Raw genomic sequence first — 22,013 nt, 5'->3', positions numbered from 1 at the left:
CGAAGAAAATGATCATTACCAACTCAATCAATCTTCGTCGACAGAAAATCTCATTTTCATTAGTGGAAAATAAAGACTACACCAACCATTTCACTCAGCCGGTTTATGTATTCAATACTAAGTTAGAAATGGATAGGTACCAGTGTGGATTATTGTTCTGGATTTTGGATTGAGGTGAATTTGCTAAAGAATACTTGTTTAATGTATTCTAGGATTGAACAACTATCCAACTTTATTATGGCTAAAGGCCAAATATAAATTATTTATACGATTGTTCGATTGTTCTTCATTAATCTTGTAATGATTCAGCCATTTTTTCGAAAAAAAATGGTTTAATCCGGTTGTATGAGAAATGTTCGGTTGTGAGTGTCATACTACCTTAACATCAATCAACATGTTGTTATCAAGTCATTCATATACTAACACTATTAATTCGTTTTTATGAGAAAATTCTTAGGTGGGAGCGTCATACTATACATTGTAGTATTACAACGTCATTTGTATTCAAATACGTGTATCTATTACATTGTAATACATAATTAGTTAATAAAACTTGATTGTTACACCCAAAGGTCTTATTGATTTTATGTTTATGTACTTTCATATTAATTGATTGCTACTATTGACATTCCAATAAAGTCATCATACTCATCTCCAGTGAAAATACCGAGTTAGAAGTACATGATGCACTATCAAAAATTATATGTTGTCTGTTGAACCAACTTTAGTCAGACAAAGTAACTTTATCTGACGAAATAAAACATTATTTTGGGCAAAAATGGTTAACGTTTTGGTTTTTTTTAGAGATTTAAACTTCGTATAATAAAATAAAATAAAAATATCTTAGACCTGTTTGAAATCTTGTAAAATGTTTAACGACAAAATCCTTATTTAGCCTGTCGAAATTCTTAGTTTTCTTTGAAATGCTTGCCCTACCCATTACAATTCATACATTATTATTGTTATTATTACTACTATTGTCAATCCACAAATTAACATGCGTGCATAAATACATTTTTACGCACATATTAATTGTGATTGACATGAACATAATTCCAACTTATGATGGAGTCATAAATATTATCGATCAATTTTTGCAGGCAATGAGGCGAGGACAAAGTAGGTTGAAAGCCAATCCTCCGTCAACGTCGTTTCATCATAATTCTTGCTCTTTCTTCAAGAGTGAGTAATTTCGTAATGCAATAGGGATACAGTGTACGAAACAAAGTAAATAAAATGATAAATAGTTGTCGTTTTCTTTGTTTAGTATATACCAAAAGCATGAGGTGAAATGCATGTATACATAAAGGGTAAAGTCCTATCTATTTTTCACCGCATGCAATCACTAGTGGGCGGCTACAAAGAATTGGAAATAAATTTATTCCACTTTCCTACCACATGATACATATTGTCTCGAAATCATGAAAAAGGAAACTTAATTTAATGAGATTCCTGGATGCCAATTTCATTTGGTTGAAAATTGATTGAGTAGGTATGGCCAGTAGTTGAGTATTGTGCTTCATGAAAAACGTTGAAAAAAAAGAAGTTACATGATCTTATAAGTAAGTTGATATGCTCTTCATTTTACAAAACCTCAGCTTTCTTAGTTTTTTAGTTTCTTTGTTGAAATTAGTAATCAATTTTATTTTCTTGAGCAAATTATGTTGAAGCATATGTACTCTTTCGTTGAAAATCGTGTGAAGTTAATTTTTTTATTTTATTTTTTATAATGAATTGTTTTACTACTAATTATGTCGATGATTTTGTATAAAATTGCCCACATATTAAATTGTTCAAGTAATTAAATCGAAGATAGTACTAATGTCGATTAGTAGTGGCTACGGTCTATGAAATTTTGACATAATACTCTTTTTTTTTTTTTTTTTTAAATATTTATCCACACATTGAAGGGAGTGGGTTAAACATCACAATGAACTTGTAATAATGTGATTCAAATTCACTTACAAGTAAAAAAGAATATTTTTAGACCGTAATATAAACGGTTAATACTCAATTTAAAAGGGTAAATGCACTTGCGAATCATTTGGAAAGTTAATCGATCGATTACATGCACAAGCCCCCAAAGATATGCGGACAAAGCGTCAATCCTGATGTTTAGGAGGGGCTTTATGAGTTGGGCAATTATGCCTCCACCCTCACTGGTGATGGTCCTCTCTCGTGACGGTCTACCCTGTCCTCCATTGTGTAATTTTTGAGGGGCTTGTCCCCTATTTTTTGTTTCCTATAAGGTATTATGGTGATGTTTAATTGCCTCTTCTTTCTAGTTCTTTGATGCTCCTTGTGTGATTATTAGGCAACACTTTTCTTCCCCGTTGCGGGACTGGGAGTCGAAGTGTGACTCCTGTTTGTATTTCACTTAGCTGATTTCAATATATTACTATCTTTCCCAACAAAAAAAAACCATTTATCACCTATTACAAAATCTCTGTCCTACCTCCTCATCTCTACTAATTAATAAAATTCTGTTTGTCAACCAAAAAATGGTGAAAAGATAAATTAGTCTTCCATCACACAAAAAAATGATGAGCAATAATGTAATTTCACAGGTCCAAATTTTATATTTTTTTATTAAAGCCTCACCTACATGTAATGTTAAAATACCTCCAATATTTATAAAAAAATTAAAATAAAAACAAAAACTTTACACTCCCCCATGTTCTCTGTCTCTCCCTCTCTCCTTCTCATTTTCTAAAAAAATGTGTAGACAAATGCTAGTTTTATTGAAAACAACGTGGGCCATCCGGCCATATACACTTCTTAAAAGGAAAAGTTTGTTTACCAAAAAAAGGAAAAGGTTTGTTGGATGCATAGACTCCTAATTGGGAAATTTATCTTCCTCTAATTAAAAAATGTTTGCACTTTGCAACAAACTATTAATTAAGACTCGAAGTGTGATTAATTGATTATAAATTCAATGATTTTAGGAATACGACTTATTTGTAATAATATATGGGACGAATCCTTAACATTATTTTTTTATATAACTTTTTACACATATTTTTGTGAGGTTCATTTTATAATGTATTTTAACGAATTGAGTTGTCTATCTTTTAGGTCTTCCCTAAAAAAATCATGTCTACCAAAAGTCATCCAAATCTAAAACCATATGACCGTTATTTTAAAGGTTTAGGATTCTTTCTTGTAGAATCGTATTCATCTATTTTCTTCACTACAAATGAATGTTTTAATGATTTTCGATTTGTCTAATTTTTTGCAAGGATACTAGATGAATATGTTCTAAAAGATAGATGGTTCGAATCGTCAAAATACATTACATTACAAAGTGAGCCCAAAAAACGTGTGTTAAAAGTTGTGTAAAAAAATGGTGTCACAAATCTAGTACCATATATAAGATTAATATCATATAATTAATGTGTTACCATCGATAGTGGTATGTACATATATAACACGTTGATTAATATTTTAACTCGTTGATGTTTAGTTGTATATAACAGTCAACATTAATCGAACTTAACATAAAAATGTGGTTTCCGTAACACTACTCTTATAAATCAAGCCTCCAGCTAACCAAAACAACTAAACATTATATTTGAGTTGATCATAAGCTAAAAGTATTAGTATTTTGCTAAGCAAAAGATGACAAGTTGGGTATTAGGAAACACAGGTGCTTTATATTATTGGGGGGAATAATTCAGGTACCTAATAGCACTATGTATCTGTGCGAACAAACTTACTAATGTTATGTTTTATTACCCACAACTTGCATTATGATATGTTGATTCGTACATGACTTAGTTCAAAGTTCATGTGAATTCGAACACAAGATTTGGATCGTCCCATTTCTTATTTGGACCTTATTGCAGTGACCCTAATGATGGTCTTTCTTAATAAATAATTGACAATATTCTTTGTAATAATGATGGACGCACAACAACACAGATTAATATATATAAATTATCCTAATATATACATAAACCTTCATGTATCTCAAGGGATGATACTTGAGTTTCGGAGGAATGCACATATCCTATTTTTTTAATAATGTATATTTATCATATAAATTTTATAATCGGAATCGGTCAAATTTTTAATCTTCATTTGAAGATTATTTTTACAAAAAATCATTCGAATTGGAGATCGTTTAGATAGTCATCCAAACGTAGGAAACAAATCGACGATGTGAGTATCAACTAACATATCCATAATGACCCTTAATTTATTTGATACATTTGGATGACTACACGATGTTCAATTCGAATGATATTTTCATGGGGATTTCAAATAAAAATTAAGAAACTAAACTGTTCCAATTATAGAGTTTATACGATAGATATACACTATTTGCAAAAGGTAGAATACATCCATTCTTCCGAAGAATGCAAGTATTATTCTATATTATATTGCTGGTAAATTGGGACGATTAATGGCATAGTTGCATTAGTTTAATTAAGTTTGGCTTTGTCAAAATTCGAACTTCTACGAGCCTTTAGGACTTTAATATGTTTATTCAACTTGGCTACCCTTTGAATTTTGAACCCTAGTATGAATTTAGGTTAGTTGATCCACAATTATAGTCTCGAGCAAGATTACTTATCAAGCTTTTCGATCGTATACATTCCGTGAAAGATGATGCACATGCAATGCAATTTCATAATCCAGGCTTGTACTATCCCACATGGCTTAATTGAAATTAAACAAGAGCTAATCAAGAGCATCTTTTATGTAAAAATGTAATATAATAATGCTCAAGTACTAACTAGTTAATAAGGTAATACAATGTTAATAAATAGTTAGGTCCATTCTTAAACCCTATATCATGACCCGAATAGTTTATTTTTTAGGTCCTTGTGTTGAATCATTGTAGTAAAAGATTCACTCAAATCGAAAATTATTTAGTTACCTAATTCTCATAGAAATAGATATATGAACAAGTGATTAGCATTGTTGCCCTATTTACAAGTGAATTGTATAAAGTATGATCTGATATCGTTAATCATAGATTATATATGCAAATAATTAGATAAATTGAAAATCATTAACGACAAATTGTAGTCAACCAAATAGATGAATACGATACTCCAAGGAACATTAAGATGACCACCATTAAATCTAACAATCATATGTATGGTTTTCGATTTGGGTACCTAAAAGATACATAATTGGGATCGTTGAAATACCATACTTAGTATGCCATGAGGGTCCTACTAGGTCTCGGCACCCTATGGAAGTCGGAAAATATGTGGGGAAGGTTTGTAGGATGACCCTATGGCCATTTGGTATTGGACTTGAATGCCTCCAAACTATTCGACGAAATGTCTCTTCAGCATAATTTGACAAATCTTGGCAAGTGATGCATGCTCGGTAGGCCTTGGAAGCACACATTGGTAGGCGATGCTCAACATGTCTCGGCATCGGGCTTGGGAAGCCATCGACATATCTAGGAACAATGACGACATATGCCTATTAAGTGCTCGATTAAATGCCTTTGTGCAAAAAATTGGATAACTTTTACATGCTATGTTTGGATTTTTTACACTATGACCCCATAAGGCTAGAGTCTTAGATCTGTTACGGCTTATAAGCGTGTCCCTTAAATAAGCTTAGTTGAGTGTACGTGTGTGTGTGTGTGTGTTTGTAAAATAAGAATACCAATTAGGTATTACCATAATGAGGAATGCTACAAACCTTCTCACTTATACTTTCTCGTTCTACCTTCTTAGCTCTCATTCTTATTCTGGAATGTTGCTTGATGATAAGGGAACCCCATGCATTTGCTCTGAGAAATTCTACATTGTAGATCACCCTTTTAAGATAATGTATGAAAATATTCACTAAATCTGAAATTATTTAGTCATCTAATGATTATCTAATAAATAGATGAACCATGAGAAACTTAAACATTGAAATTTCTAATTTGATTGATTTTTGCAAAGTTAATCTTTAAACGGTGATCTAAAAAGTAAATGGTTCGAACTCAACAACATTGAAGAATGAGAAAGAGAGCCAACAAAATAAAACGAGAAGATTTAAGCGAAAGGTTTGCTAGCATTCCCCTTATCCAATTATACCTTCTACACATGGTATGCACGCATTCTTTACCTAATTTTTTTTTTAAAGCTAGGTATACACATTACACACGCAAAACACATGGTTGTTTTTCCACCCAGAGACGGAAATTTATTCTTCTGATTAACTTCACAGTTAAATGATGACAAAAAATAAATAATTATCTAAATGACCTTATTTGGAAGAAAGAGACTTGCACCAGCGTCCTGCCTATCTTGTCCAAATCCAATGTGATTTATTCATTGGATTTATTTGGTTTCATTCAAAATAAGTGTAATGTGTTTCATTAGAAAATGACCATAAAATCGTCATTGTGGACATTCACTTCCCTGTGTTATTTTGTTATCTTTTTATCTTGACCCAACTTGCTTCATTTCTTTGGTTGTTAAATAATCATATAAAGCTATTTCGTTATCTGCCTATATATACTTCTTATTCGTTGTAATGCAAGCAGGACGAATACACTTCCGAACGAAGTTTATAAAATATCAACTTGTCCTTGCAATATTCGTTTTCTGTCATCTCACAATTTAATATTAATTTTCGTATCAATATTATAAAACATTATAAAGAAAAAGGATTGTGATTTTCACACATCCTTAATTACCTTTCCCACACCCCTTCTTATTTTTTAATACTTAATTGATATCTTACTATTTACTCTTCCATATATACCCTTTTTACTTTTTGACCATTGGAATTTTAGAATACTTTTGTTATTTTATTTTAAACTTGTTTTTTTTTTCTAACACTCAACCGTATATGCCCATTTGTAACTCAAGCTCTACTGCCTAATCTGAGAGATCCCAAAACAAGTATAAAACACCTATTATATAAATAAAAATAAAACGATTACCTAATGATATAGCATATATGCATAAGTTACATGAATTGTACAAAATACTAGTAAGCAATCCACATACACTTTAATCCCCATAATAGTAACCTCATGCCCCAAAAAATACATCAGATATCATTACAAGCTTTAACATTCTGCCTACACTATGTTTGGCCTTTAATCTTGTGTTCAAAAGGAGATGTCAATATTACCAAAAAGATAGGAAACCCATGCACTCCAACCTACAAGAAAATAAAAACATGTCAACAAAAGGAAAGAAAATTACAAACTTAATTAGTATTTTTATGGGGAAAAATCAACAAAAATATATGTACCTTAATGTGTTCTTTACACATCTAAGCTATTATTAACAAAAAGTTTCTTTGGCAAATCATTATGCTCGTCACACCTATAAACAATGAACATTAAGTTATACGTATATATAAATAATCATGACCATAGTAGACAATATTAAAAGATAAATAAAAAAAATGACATACCCGTCGAGCACGTTTCTGAGCCTTCTCCACTATTTCAAACTTTGAAGGACCACGCTTTGTAGAGCTTGATTCTTTTCTATTTTTAGAACCCATTGGACGACCTTTGTGAGGTTTAACATTAGGCTCAAGAGTTAATGGAAGAGAAGTATCAATAAATTCACAAAGTTGCCTTTTGGTATCCTCTTTTTGAGTAAGAGGCAACTTTTCATACTTATCTTTAAACTCCAATAGAAGGCCGCTTATTTGATCTTGTTCATTGTCCAAGCTTACATGACGATCATTGACAAACAATCTTCTATCAATCCTCCATTGTGGATGTATGTCATTTAGTTGCAAGACTTCAATATTCATCTCTCTAATCATGTGAGCACAAGGAAGACCCATTGTCTTGAGAAAATGACCCTTACATTGAGATGGAAGATCAGAAGAACTTGAGGCTTCATATTGATTATATAATTCATTCAATGCAAATCTAGATACATGAGTAACAACCTCTTTGAAGAAGGGAAGTCGAAACTTGTGTGAAACTCTAACTTTTTCACTTGAAAGTTGAGTTTTGATTTCTTGAAATTGATTTCAATAGCAAGGCATATTTTTTCTTTTACCTCGCGAAGACCTCCAGTTGAAACTTGAAGATATTTTTTTAGCGTTGCATGTGCACCTTCGGCTCTTGAAGCAACACGGTTACCAAAGTGGGTAACTTTCTCTGACCATGCACTTACAAACTTTTCTTTATATGAAAGCCAAGTACCAAGAATATATTTCAAAACAAATATCTTATCCTCGTACTTAACTTCAAAATGACTCCAAGCTTCATTGAATGATGTTTCATTAGGAGATTGGATTAAAATTGTCCAAGTAGTAATGAAATCAATCCAATCAACTTCTTCCTCAAAATGAGCTTTATAAATTTGCAAGTATATTTTTCTCAATATGCCACACGCACAAAAGATTGGAAGTACTCAGAAAGACAATGCGTATAGCATTCATTAATGCCAACTCCCTATCCGTTATAATCACCATAGGATGATTATCAACTCCCAAAATCTTACTAAACATTTTTAGAGCCCACACATAATCCTCTTCTTTCTCATTTTGCATGAAAACAAAACAAGAATAAAAGGATGTGTTGAAACTTGAAACTCCTATGATATCCAATAATGGCATCTTATACTTGTTGGTCCTATATGTGCAATCCATCACAAAAACATATGGGTAGCTCTTGGTCAACTCTATAGACAAGGGATGAGCAAAGATCAAATGAGTCAAGTGGCCTTCATGATCATACTCAATGTTATAAGTGAAACCACCTTCACCAAGTTCTTCTAATAATGCTTGAATAACTGGACGCCCAGCCAGACTTTCCTTCACAATCTTAGCTCTTAGATTATAGATGTTTCGAGAAACTACTTGAAGATGAGGATTGCCTTGCCGAAGCGAAGATAGAATTTGGCGTGGTGGTATACCAGCCTTGCTCATTTCTTTAATTCGTAAAATTTCCTCTTGTGAAAATTGACGACAAGAAGGATGTCCACACATGTCATTTGAAAGTTCATGGTTATGCAATAAACTTTTTATCTCTAGCTTCCAAAATTCTTCACATTTCTTTTTACGCCCCCTGACTTCAAATGGACAATTTATGAGGCAAGATCCTGATTTTTTTTTCTTTCATCTAGTGAAGTTTTAGAGGCTTGATAATCCCCACCTCTATCACAACCAATAGCAACATATGTATTTGTCTTAGATCTTCTAATAACGGTTGCAAACCCTTGCATTAATGCTATCTTACGAACTTCCCCGATGAGGTCTTCTCGACTTTCAAAACATTTCGCCAACAAAGAGAGCATTTTATCGGGCTCATCAATCGTTTGTTGACTTCCTATATATCACAAACCAACACATTTATATATGTAGAATATATACTTTTTATCAATGGGCTAGACATTTAAGTATCAAATTTATACCAAAGCATTGTATGCATTATATCAAGTTTACACCAAAACATGGAGCCTAGGTAAAACCACAACAATTAAACCTAATTCCAATTTTTTCCCCAAAACCAACACAAATCAATATTCTCTATTATTTCCGTTTTTATGAGTACAGAGTTGACACCAGTTTTTGTTTTGGGCAAAAGTACATTTTTGCTCTAGTTTTTATAAACCCCAACACAAACCACTAGTTAAAGTACATTTTTGCTCCAGTTTTTATGAGGAATAGGTAATTTTTTGCTCCATTTGAAGTTCAAGTGTTTGGATTACAGAGTTGACACCGAGATTTTGTTTTGGGCAAAAGACACAAGAATTTAAGTTAGAGATTTCAAACAAAAAATATATATTAATAATACTTTTTATCTCGTGTGTTCATTTTCAATCTAACGGTTCTTATCTAGATGTGTAAATAGCATGTGTACCGTGTACATGAGAGAAAAATCAGTTATAGGGCATTGCCCGGTGCATTCACGTAAGCATGGTAGTTTTTAATCTTTTGCTCCTTAGTCTCTGAGCATTGCCTAATTTTTCGTTATTCTTGTAAAAAAAATTCTGATGTCAAAAACATTTACAAACTTAGTTTCGTGATTTTCTGTTTACTTGACGCATTTTTCTAAATTTCTTCCCCTAGATTCAGTTACTTCATTGTTACATGATCCATTTATCTTAAACCACCAGTATTCATTCATTCAATGAACATTTGAACCACAAATTAGGGAAAGAAAAAACTAAACCTAAAAAACAAATTGAGGCAAGAAGAGAACAAAAACCCTAAATTCCAAAATCAATCTTAATAATTTGAGAAAATACTTTAGAAACTTACCATCAAAAGTGTTAAGAGGAGGAATGCATTCTGAAATTTCTTCCATGCCATCCTCCTTGCATGCCATATCCAATATCTTCTGCAACTCAATGTCCATCTGGAGCTCTTCATCTGTTATTATCAGGTCATCCATTGTGATTTTTCACAAGAAGTAATAAAGAGGACAGGGGAACGGAAAGAGAAGAAGCAGTGGAAATTTCAGAATAGGTCTCGTTGGGCTCGACGGAGGGAGTGGGAGGCTCCGAAGAAGCAGTGGAAATATTTGTGGCGGCGAGGGAATCGGGCCACGAGAGGTGTCTGGGTTTGGGGAAAAAGCGGGAGGTGTCTAGGTTTGGGGAAGAAGCGGGAGAAGAATGGGGGAGTGGGGGAGATTCATTCCAAGTAAATCAAAAATAAAAAACAACTTTTAAAAGTCAAAAAGTAAAAATGGTATATATGGAAGAGTAAATAGTAAGATATCAATTAAGTATTAAAAAATAAGAAGGGGTGTGGGAAAGGTAATTAAGGGTGTGTGAAAATCACAACCCAAAAAAAAAATATGAGTTTATAAAAAATCTGTTAAAATTCTATTTTTTAAAGAGTAATGTTATTCATACCATGTATTTATATCACATTTATATATCAGCTTAGGTGACATCTGATGTGGACAACAACATCATTTGAAAAATTTGCAAAATCCAAGGAAAGGAATGAGAAATACTCCTCGTATACCACAATCATAATTTAATTAATTAGTTTTTCTTAATTATTAGTTTATTAAATAATGAACTAAATTTAAAAATGTAATTAATTCAAATGATGTAGCTGTCCACATCAAATGTCACCTAAGATGGTTTGAAAATGTGGTACAAAAACATGATATGAATAACATTACTCTTTTTTAAAAAGGGGTAAATCTCCAAAATGGTCCCTGAGATTTGCATAACTCATCACTTTGGTCCCTGAGATTCCAAATCGATAAAAGTGGCACCATCCATCATTTTGGTCATTCCGTTAAAAACTCCGTTAAGTGTCCCAGAGCTCTTGGCAGGAAGTTTGGCAATTTTCAAAGCTTCTTAACTCAATCGTTTCTTAACCAAATTTAACTCATAATATATCAAAATGAAGATAGGAAAGTGTATAATAAGATTATACCTATTTTGAAGCCTAATGGTTGCCGGAGATTGCTGGAAAATAGCCTCAAAGTTGACTGGTTCGAGTGAAAACTTGAAAACTCGTCGGAAACTGAGTAAACTTTAAACGTTCATAACTTCTCCAATACTCAACGAAATCAAGTAACTCAAAAACGAAAATCATACTTCTCGACGAGATGAAGAGAATAGTACATTTTTCGATGGCTAACTCAATGTGTTTTGGCCGAAAAAACGGTTCGAAAGTGGCTAACTTGAGACCAAAACAGCCACTTTCAAGCCGTTTTTCGGCCAAACCACAGCGAGTTAGCCGTAAAAAAAGGTATCATTCTCTTCATCTCGTTGAGAAGTGTGATTTTTGTTTTGAATCACTTGATTTCGTTGAGTATTGAAGAAGTTATGAACGTTTAAAGTTTACCCAGTTTTCGGCAAGTTTTCAAGTTTTCACTCGGACCAGTCAACTTTGAGGCCATTTTCTGGCAATCTCCGGCAACCATTGGGCTTTGAAATAGGTATAATCTTATTCTACACTTTCCTATCGTCATTTGATATATTATGGGTCGAATTTAGTTAAGAAACGATTGAGTTACGAAGCTTTGAAAATTGTCCAAACTTCCGGCCAAGAGCTCCTGGACACTTAACAGAGTTTTTAACGGAATGACCAAAATGATGGATGGTGGATAATCTTAGGGATCACTTTTATCGATTTGGAATCTCAGAGACCAAAATGATGAGTTATACAAATCTGAAGGACCATTTTGGTGATTTATCTTTTTAAAAAGTATCCTTTGAAATTTCTCTTTTTAAGTATTATATAAAATGAATCAGATGGCACTGGCAGGCACAGCAAACAAAGCACCAAAGCTTCTTCTGGTTCTGGAGCACCACGGTACGTGTGGGATAAATAGAATCATTGTTAAAATGTGCCTTCCATGCACAGGTTGTGGACAGGAACGAGAAGTGAAGACAGTGCGCGTGGCGATTAGGTTCTGAGGAATGACAATGAGTTGATAATTGGCTGCATGCCCATTCAGCCATGTGTTTTGGTCGTGCAAAAAAAGTATTGTGAAATTGAAAAATGACCATTTTCATTTTCCAATTTTGGTCACAAGCCACATCCACATTATTTGCTCCTAAATTTTTGGGAAACTTCTCAAATTTCCATGGTAGAAGTCGTTTGTTCAACTCTCCATCTCCAAATGGTCGATAGACTCTCAAATACCACTCCCCAATTCCCCTAGTTTTGGTTTTATAATCCATGGCCTAGCCCGTGGGGCACTCAACAACAAAGTTAATATAACATATTTGCCCTCGCGGCTGATGGCTTTTGGGAGTGGCTCTACCTATAAAACAATGTGTGTTTACATATAAATGGATCAGAGAATACATTTCTTTAACACGTTTACGATCCAATTATTAATCTGTGGTTATATTTAATTTAAGATGATGATTGAAAAGCTGGCTAGCAAGAGTTAATAAAGAAATCCATGGTCTACAAACTCATGTGTTACGTAACTAGATGGGTACCATACATTATCAATTAAACATAAGGGCAGTTGGCCTGTTAGGTTGGATTCCAATAAATTGGAATCACAATATTTGGGAATATTTGACGTCAATATGGATGAGTTTAATTGATGAGTATATGTAAGATTGTAAAAGACACTGGTCGTTAGTTCGGTTGCGGGTTGGCGCTTAGCGTTTAGGTGTTTGGGCGAAGGATGAAGCGGACTAGGAAGATTTAAGCAAATTTATTATAACGTATAAATAAATGCCTAATTATACTTATGAAGTATATAATTTCATTGGAATACATAAATCATCATACCCCTTTTGTCTTGGGCAACACACGTGCTACAATGGCTAGGACAAAGAGTTGCGATCCCGCGAGGGTGAGCTAACTCCAAAAACCCGTCCTTAGTTTTGGATTGTAGTTTGCAACATGCCTACATGAAGCTGAAATCACTAGTAATCGTCGGTCAGTCATACGACGATTTTGTTCCCGAGCCTCGTACACTCCGTTCGTATTACAAAATAAAACGACATATATATTATAAAGTACTAGAACCTAATAAAACCTCATTAACACAACAAGAATTTTAAATACTAAAATTTGAGATGTCTCACTCGTAAATTAAAAACCTCAATTAACACAACAAGAACCAATGATGGCAATAACCTCAATTAATTCTAGATGAACTAATAATCATGTGCCATGACTCAAAAGAAAGATATATAAGAAAAGAGGGTATATTGTTAGAAAGGTAACTTGACTGGGGATAAGTTCTTGTTACCGATTGAAGGAATTTGATGATTATAGACGAAATAATTCTTATTAAAAATTACTCTATAAAAATCACTTATGCAAAAAATTAATAAAAAATAACATCTTTAATAATTGAAATGTATAAAAAATGGCGGATACAATAAAAATATACAAATTATTTTTTTATTTGCTACAATTAATTGGCCAAACAACCTTATGTTAAATAAATTTCTAAATAATAATTACAGAATAATTTCTTGATATGAACCGTTTTAATTATATATAAAAATTTCATAAAATTAATAATAAAATGTCTTGAAGAGTAGCTCCTCAATTTTAAAGATATAAACTCTTCTTTATTGTTAACCCATACCTTGCCATTGCGGAAAGTAAACGAGGAGGAGGGGATGGACACGAGAACGTCGAGGAAAAAGTGGTGTACGTATTTCTGAAACACAATGACACGTGTAGGACGCAGAAGAAAAGGTCGGAAAATGTGGCATCCATGCAAATGCGAGTAGCTTGCAACAACCCATGAACCCCACGAGAACAGCGCGTGACCACCACGTTTCCTCTGATCTCCGGAATGTCAGACTCCACCCACGTTACGTGGAAAAACGTCACCTGCTTTATCTCTCTCCATCACAATTTTAACTCCTAAATTTCAGGAGGCCTTTTTGCAATACCGCCATCGAATCTGTGGGCGCTTCTCAAACCTAATTGCCTTTGTTTCATTTGTTTATTTACTGTTATTTTTATTTGTGGAATATGTTCTTTTTGTGTCTTCGTGTTTAAATTAACGTGAAGCAACTGCAAAAGTATAATCTCATTGTTTATTAGTTCATAATCTAGCTTAACATTATTGTGTGCCATATAGAATCTAAGCACACAATATTTGGTTTTTGTTGAATACAAAACTTCTAGTTACATATTAGAAAAACATGTTGACTGTGCTGATTGAAGCAAGGTTCAATGCATTCAACTTATCTGGTTCATACATGCATGTGTTGCTATTGGACTTTTGTATGAAAATTGTGTGGTTCTAAGTCGTTTGGTATAAAGGATCGATGTAACTGGAACAAATCATTCTACAAAATTCAAGAATATCAAAGGTAGATGGGAACTATTTTTCATTTTGAGGAGATTATAAGAGGATTAGATACAATAAAAACTTCTTCCTTGTTATTCTTTTACTTTAGGGATGATTGGAATATATAAGGTTTATTTCTCGAACAATCATGCTCCTTTTGATCACAATTTTTTCATTTCTTCCTTCAACATACTTTAAAGGGTAAATCTCAGTTTATTACTCTCAAGTTTTGTGGTTTTCAACATTTGATATATGAAGTTTTTTTCGTCCAAGAGTCATACCTAAAGTGTTAATTTTGGGACGGTCTCATACATCCGTTAGTCTGACTATGAGGCGTCCATATGGATAATGAATGGGCACCACGTGTCATTAAGGGGTCCATGTGAAAATTAAAAATTCAAGTTGGCCCCAGTTGGACATTAAAAAATAATAAAAATTTAAAATTAAAATTAATTCTTTTTTCTGGGCTATCTCCTACTCTTCCCCCCCCCCCCCCCCCCCCGCGAGTCCCAACACTCCCTCCTTCCCTCCCTCATTTCTCTCCTCTCCACCCACCCAACCCTAAATTCAATTAATTCTCCCAACTCCCACTTCGATGGCCATCGTCCCCTCCTCTACCTCTAGTTCCCACTTTAATTAATTCTCGCTTTCAATTATTCTTCTCTACACGAAGACACCCAAATCTTGCAGGTACTCTCTCTCTCCTCCTCGATCTATCTCTCTCTACCTCTATGATTTTTAATTTTTTTTCTTCCATTTTTTGTGAATTTGAAGGAAGTTCAGAATCAAATCTCCGCTAAGAACAAGTGGATTTGCAGGACGTCAGGGTCTCCAAGCTAGATATGGGTAGGGGTTCGATTCGGGAGTGCCTAACGATATGAATTCTGGGTTGGATTCGGGAAGATCCACGTCGGTGTTGGATTTCGAGCGAAGGGTTGGAGGCCTCGACCGAATCCAGAGGAGGAAGGTAAAGATATGCTGCCTTGGGCTTGGCATGTTGGAGGATTGGGCTCCATGAATAACTTATGCGGCGACATCTCTTGGCTGAGGTTGGGTTTTGGGGTGTGGAGGATGGGGTTAGGTTTTTGGATGAGGATGATGAGGGTTTGGAGCAGGAGGTTGTTGGGGATTTGCAATTAAGGGTGGGCAAATTGGCCCTAGCCCTGTGGGGCGAGCCGGTTCCATGTGGTTCGAGGCGGGTCTGAAATTTGTAAAGACAAAACGGGGCGGGCCGGGGCAAGGATCTCAAAATTATAGGAGCGGGGCGGGTGCAAAGGCTTGAGAAAACGAGGGCCCGTTGGACCCGTTTCTCCCAATTCTCACAAAAATATATGTTGTGGCCCCGTGTACCTTTGTACTACATTGTTTTCTTGAGTGGTAGTACAATTATACTTCATTGTTTTCTTTCTTTATTTCATTTTTTTTAATTTTATTTTTTAGCTGGGGCCTCGTGTACATCAGTCTCCATCATAACTCTCTCTCACTTCTTCCTCACCTTCTCACTAGAAAGAAATCAAACTTGAATCTCATCAGTCACTTCTCTCACCATTTGGCACCATTGTTTCGAGACCATCGTTGTCACTGTCAACAACCATGTCGTCGTTGTCGAAGAAGATCACCCTCAAGAGCTCGAATGGCGAGTCGTTCAAGGTTGAGGAGGTGGTGGCGTTGGAATCGCAGACCATCAAGCACATGATCGAGGACGATTGCGCCGACAACGGCATGTCGACGCCGCCAATCTCGATGAGAAGATCTCCGAGTACGATCTCAAGGCCTGGGATCAGAAGTTGGTTTGATTCTAGGGTTTCAGAATTTGGGGATTCGGTTGGGTTAAGGTTTTTTTGATTTGGGAATTGGGGTCAATTGTGTTGTTTTAGGGCCTAGAGTTATTAATTTAGGGGTTTTCTATGATGGTGGATTGAATGGCGAGCAGCCAGCGTCATCTTACTCAAAAGTTGACAAGCAAGGGAAATCGGACGGAAAAAGGGTTTGGGTGGGGGGAAAAAAATAGAGGGTCTAGTTCTAGTGATCAGATTTGCAATACCCGGCCTGGCCCATGCCCACCCCTATTTGCAATGGTGAAGACAGAAGTTCGAAATGGGGATGGGGATGGGAAAAACCCGCAGTTTTTTTTTTCTTTAATTTTTTTTCTTTTTTTTAAGTTTTAATTTATTATTATTTTATTATTATTATTTTAATTTTTTTAAGTTTTAATTTTTTATTATTTTTTAATGTCCAAGTGGGGCAGCTTGAATTTTTAATTTCCACATGGACCCTTTAATGACACGTGACGCCTAATCATTGTCCACATGGGTGCCACATCATCAATTAACGGAAGATTTAACAGTCAGACTAACGGATATATGAGACCGTCCCAAAATTAACACTTTAGGTATAACTCTGGGACGAAAAAAACTTCATGTACCAAATGTTGAAAACCACAAAACTTAAGGGTAGTAAACTGAGATTCACCCTACTTTAAAAATAGATACTTATCCATTTCAATCTAATCCTTCAAACCCAACAAGGCTTTAAGATTTAGGAATTTTTATTTGTTATACGAAAATGAATCCAATCTATAAGTTAAGTATAGGCTCAAGTTCCCCTCTCACCCTTTTTATTTAGAAAATTTTACATTAATATAGCAAGTATTTACAAAATTTCTATTAAATTCTGGTCTTCCTTCATATTATGTTTTCTCACTCAATTTTATGTCTAAAACTATGTCGAGTTGCATATTTTTGTTTGTACGATAGTGAGTGTTATTATGAATACAACAGGTAAAGAAAATATTAAACGCGGGCCACAAAATTAGAGTTTTTAAAGTTTTCGCTCTGTCCTAGCATGTTGAAATTTGTAAGTGTTTGAGTTGAACCTTCACTTAGTCTCAAAGTGGAAAGAACTTCCTTTTTGTTCATAATTGTTGGCCTCCATCTATGCTAAAAGGGAGTGAGACTATAGGCATCCATAGCACATTGAGAATAAATAGCTGTGAAAAGAGCTTAGTAAGTGTTTGGTAAAATATAGTGCTAAAAGTGTTTTTAGCAAAAAAAAAAAAAAGGATGGAATAGTTATGATTACTAATATGAAAGTTTCATTAATTAGTATTGTTCATCTGCCTTCAGTGAAAAAAAACACATTTTTGAGAATTAGGTGTATAGCTACTTCTGCTTTCTGCTGTTTTGGACCCAAAATTTTGAATAAGAAAGCACTTTTTTTTTCACTTAATAAACACAATTAAGGGTTCTTAACTTTTTAAAGAAGTTGCTTTAAAAAAAATTAAGCAATCCCAAACCAAAACACTGAATTATGAGTAAAAAAATTTGCAAAGACCCCTTGAAAGTACCAAAGAAACGCCACTAACATGTAGATAATTTGAGTTTTATATTGTACCCAAACGGACTGAATTTCTTGACCCAAGGGGCAAAGAAATAACAAGCATGAATTTGATTCGGATGGGTTCCTCGAAGTTGGAAGATTTGGAATATGGTCTCTTCTATTCCAAAATTATCAAGCAAATATCTGCAAGCTTAACAAGGACGAGTCCAATCTATTTTGGCTTGAATATACACAAACATATGTATATGCACACATGGTTTTTCTACTTTGCGGTTAATCACATTATTTAAATGCGGACATGTAGTCAATATGTGGTCAGTATGTATTATTAGAGTTTACACTCTCGAATTTGACGTAGATAATTCAGAGTGGTGTTTTAACGGGATGATTCACGAGTTATTTCTATAAGGACTAAGAAGTTTGAAAGTAAATAAAAGAAAGTTTGAAAGTAAATAAAAGAAATCAACCATTGTTTCCATCACCCGAGCTCTCCACAAATTAGCTGCTTGGGGAGAGCTCGATCGATTGTTTTTAAATAACGTTATGTAAGTTGACAGATGGAGAATTAAAGTCCTGGCACAATTTTTATCCACTTCTTAACCAAAATCACTACGAAGAGTGGACTTCCACACATAATCCTAAAAGTTGCAAATTAATTAATTTCATTTCCTTGTTTTGAAATGGTTTCCCATGTTTGGTTTGGATTAGAGTTTTTTGTTTGTTTTGTCAAATTGGTTCACACAATCAAACTGTCAGGGTCGGTTTGATTTGGTTTTGTTTTGTTTTTTGGTTCATCTTGGCTTTGGCTCTTTTTGTACATGTTTTCAGTACACCCACGATCTCGAGTGCTAAGCATTCTACTTTTCTGGCATTTTCAATTTTAATGTTTGCTTAGTTTTTTATCGGTTACCTGTTCGTTTCTAACGTCTATTGAATATGGTGGGTGCGAAAGATGATTCTCTTCAAGATATTTGTGTGAGACTGAATGAAAGTAATTACACTCATTTGACAAATGTTATGAAGATTTTTTTGATGAAAAATCAATGTGTGGTTATGTACATGAAGATGTTACCGTTCCATCAGATATTAAGAGCAACTCTGCTCCCATTAATTGCCAAGGAAATTAGGCAATCGAATCCACTAAAACTCAAAAAATCCTCTCCATCCCAAGCCCAAAATGTCAGGCTATTCGTGAGCCCATCCATTTCGTATCAAGCAATCATGCAATCTCTACTCTTGTGTGTGCTTTAGTATATGTATGTGATGTAAAGTTGACGTCATTTACGTTATAATTTTTTTTTTGCGTCAGGCACATCTACTTTACACGTGCTTGACGGCAATTCAGCCGACGAAGACCCAAGCGTTGGGTCCCGTGCACTCACCCCAACTGTCGTTAGATTGCAATAGTATGGGTTGTTGGATTACCAAAAAAAAAAAAATGTAATCCAACTATCCATATTAGTTAGGTGAGAACAAAATATTAAAAAATTAAAAATTCCAAGATCATAACACGTGACACTGTAGAATTGATTAAACATCTACTCGAAAATCAAACCACACAAATTGTAATTTCAGAGAATAACACGTAGTGCTACATAATTGATTGAACATTTAATCAAAAATCAAACCACAAAAATTGTAATTCTTGAAGAATAACACGTGGCGTGATAGGATTGGTTAAAAATCTTATCTGAAATTAAGCATAAAATTATTTTTTTATTAACATTTAAAAAAAGTTCAATACCAATTGCCCTGACTATTCATTTTTGAAGCACAGATACATTCGGATAATTACTATTCATTAAAATAATAATTACCTTTGCATAATTAATTGTGCAATTATGGTCTGAGTGAGGTAGAATTGCTCTAAGGAGAAAAACTATGTTGAGTTGCTAGATTCTTGGCGGATGAACAATTCTAAAATTATTTATTTGGATCAACAATTCTGTTGACATGCAACTTGCAAAATTTTCTACGTCTAAAAAAGTTTGGGATTGTTTAGCTATGTTGTATATGAAATCTAAATTTACTAGACGATTCCAATTAGAGACTGACAATAAAAGTATTCAAAACTTTTATCACATAATGACTGGCCTTTAGAATCCTGTAGGACTTAGCTCTATTCATCTTTATTGTACATATAGAGAAGACCAACCCTTGTTCAATTTCTAATGGCTCGACATGTAAGATGTATATGTATATAATTACCATATTATAGACCATAGGTATGCCATTGAGCCACAAAAGATAAGAACAACTTTGCAACTATAAAGATGAAACGAGAAGAATACCTTCAGCACCAGATGAAGAAGATGAAGTCATGAAAGCCTTTCAAACAGTTTACCTTCTCCTCTTTAGCAATAAAACTAGTGCTCTCAAAGAATAGGTCTTTGAATTGAAACGAGCAGGAGAATTGCAAGAGCAGTGACTAGTGTTTATATACTGAATGTTTTCCTTACTGACCTCCTATTAAAATCAGCATAGGACTCAACTATCCAGTTCATATTAACATGTGAATATACACAATCCGAGCACATATTTAAGTCCTCAAAACTCAAACTATCATTAGTACTATCAATCCTACAAGAATTAGGATTACTCAAAGCTTATTAACAAGACTTTTCCATATCTAATTCTAACACTATAACAGGCTTTAATGTCATGTTTAGACTCATATTCTAAGACGACAATCAATTATATGTCCAAGACGTAAATTGTGGAGCATTCTAGTAGTGAGTAGATGTTGAGAATAACCATCACATTGATAGAAAGAGACTTTAACTTATAAGAGGTTGAGCCACTCTCATATTGTCAATTAATTTTATGATACTTTGTTCAGTAGAAACGATTGACTAGAACACAAGGACATGGTAGTTAGGTTGTACATATCAGACACAGTGTTTACTTAATTCATCACTTCTTTCACCAATTTCACATGGCATATAATTTTCCCCACACATGCAAAATTACTTTTTTAACTTTTTTTTTATACATGTTTTCATGTGTTTGGATTCTTTTATATCTATCTATTATATATAAAAGCCAATGGAAAAGTGAATAGTGATTTTGGTGTCACCAAGTTTCAATAAAAATATTTGAACAAAAATGCCCCCAAGACAAAAAAACTTCAAAGGCATCCCAAAATAATGCATCAATAAGACAGGGGTATTTTCGTCATTTTAACAATATTTTTTAATAATTAATTTTTTTTACAGTTTTTTTTATTTATATTTTTTTATAATTAGTATCTCACAATAGGCTAGCAATAATGTGATTCAAAACATCTTAAGAGGTGTGTAATGCTGGTTATAAAAAAGGTCTTTCACACGCGGATAATAATGTGATTAAATAAGTTGTCAAATGATTTTTTTTTAACAAATGATATTATCTACACTAAGGGGGAGGAGGGGTGGGCTTAGCCTTACAATGAGTTAGCAATAATATGATTCAATCAGTTGTTTATTAAATATTATTTTCTCTATTTTTAAACACGTTCAAAACATCTTAAGAGGCGTGTAATACCGGTTATAAAAAAAAAGGTCTTTCGCACGTGGATAATAATGTGATTAAATTAATTGTCAAATTATTATTATTTTTTTAAACAAATGATATTATCTACACTAAAGGGGAGGGGTGAGCTTAGCCTCACAATGAGCTAGCAATAATATGATTCAATCAATTGTTTGTTAAATATTATTTTCTCTATTCTTAATGTAAATTTTATAGAGACCGATTTTATTATATGAATTCAGCTGCTTTTATTGGTTTATGAGAGATTTATTCTAGCATGATCTAACATTATTCATTTACTTCAAATATTTGACTTTCCTTTTATTAATTTACGCATATAAATACATTTAAAATGTGTAAATCACGCATAGTACGTCATGATTCAAAAAATGCCTTCTGCACATGCATGAACGTGTGCATGAAGGCTAGTGTCTATGTATGTCTTTATAAAGAGATAAGATGAGTGGCCGAGTACACC

The 22,013-nt window shown here is 33.8% G+C and overlaps 2 long non-coding RNA genes across 2 annotated transcripts; one reads left to right on the top strand and one right to left on the bottom strand.

Annotated features, from left to right (window-relative positions):
- Nucleotides 1–6,904: 6,904 nt before the first annotated feature.
- On the bottom strand, nucleotides 6,905–10,597 carry LOC103404722 (uncharacterized). Its single transcript, XR_003770490.2, has 4 exons — nucleotides 10,201–10,597; nucleotides 7,387–9,265; nucleotides 7,222–7,295; nucleotides 6,905–7,128 (listed from the first exon to the last, which is right to left on the bottom strand). It is a non-coding gene; the product is annotated as an uncharacterized lncRNA (long non-coding RNA).
- Nucleotides 10,598–15,116: 4,519 nt separating this feature from the next.
- LOC108169879 (uncharacterized) lies at nucleotides 15,117–16,090 on the top strand. The gene is made up of 2 exons (XR_001786190.3): nucleotides 15,117–15,376; nucleotides 15,461–16,090. It is a non-coding gene; the product is annotated as an uncharacterized lncRNA (long non-coding RNA).
- Nucleotides 16,091–22,013: the final 5,923 nt, after the last annotated feature.

This window comes from Malus domestica, chromosome 17 (genome assembly GCF_042453785.1).
Source record: "Malus domestica chromosome 17, GDT2T_hap1".
Classification (NCBI taxonomy): domain Eukaryota; kingdom Viridiplantae; phylum Streptophyta; class Magnoliopsida; order Rosales; family Rosaceae; genus Malus; species Malus domestica.
The sequence above is the reverse complement of the archived record's forward strand: the minus strand, read 5'-3'. Positions and strand labels throughout refer to the sequence as shown.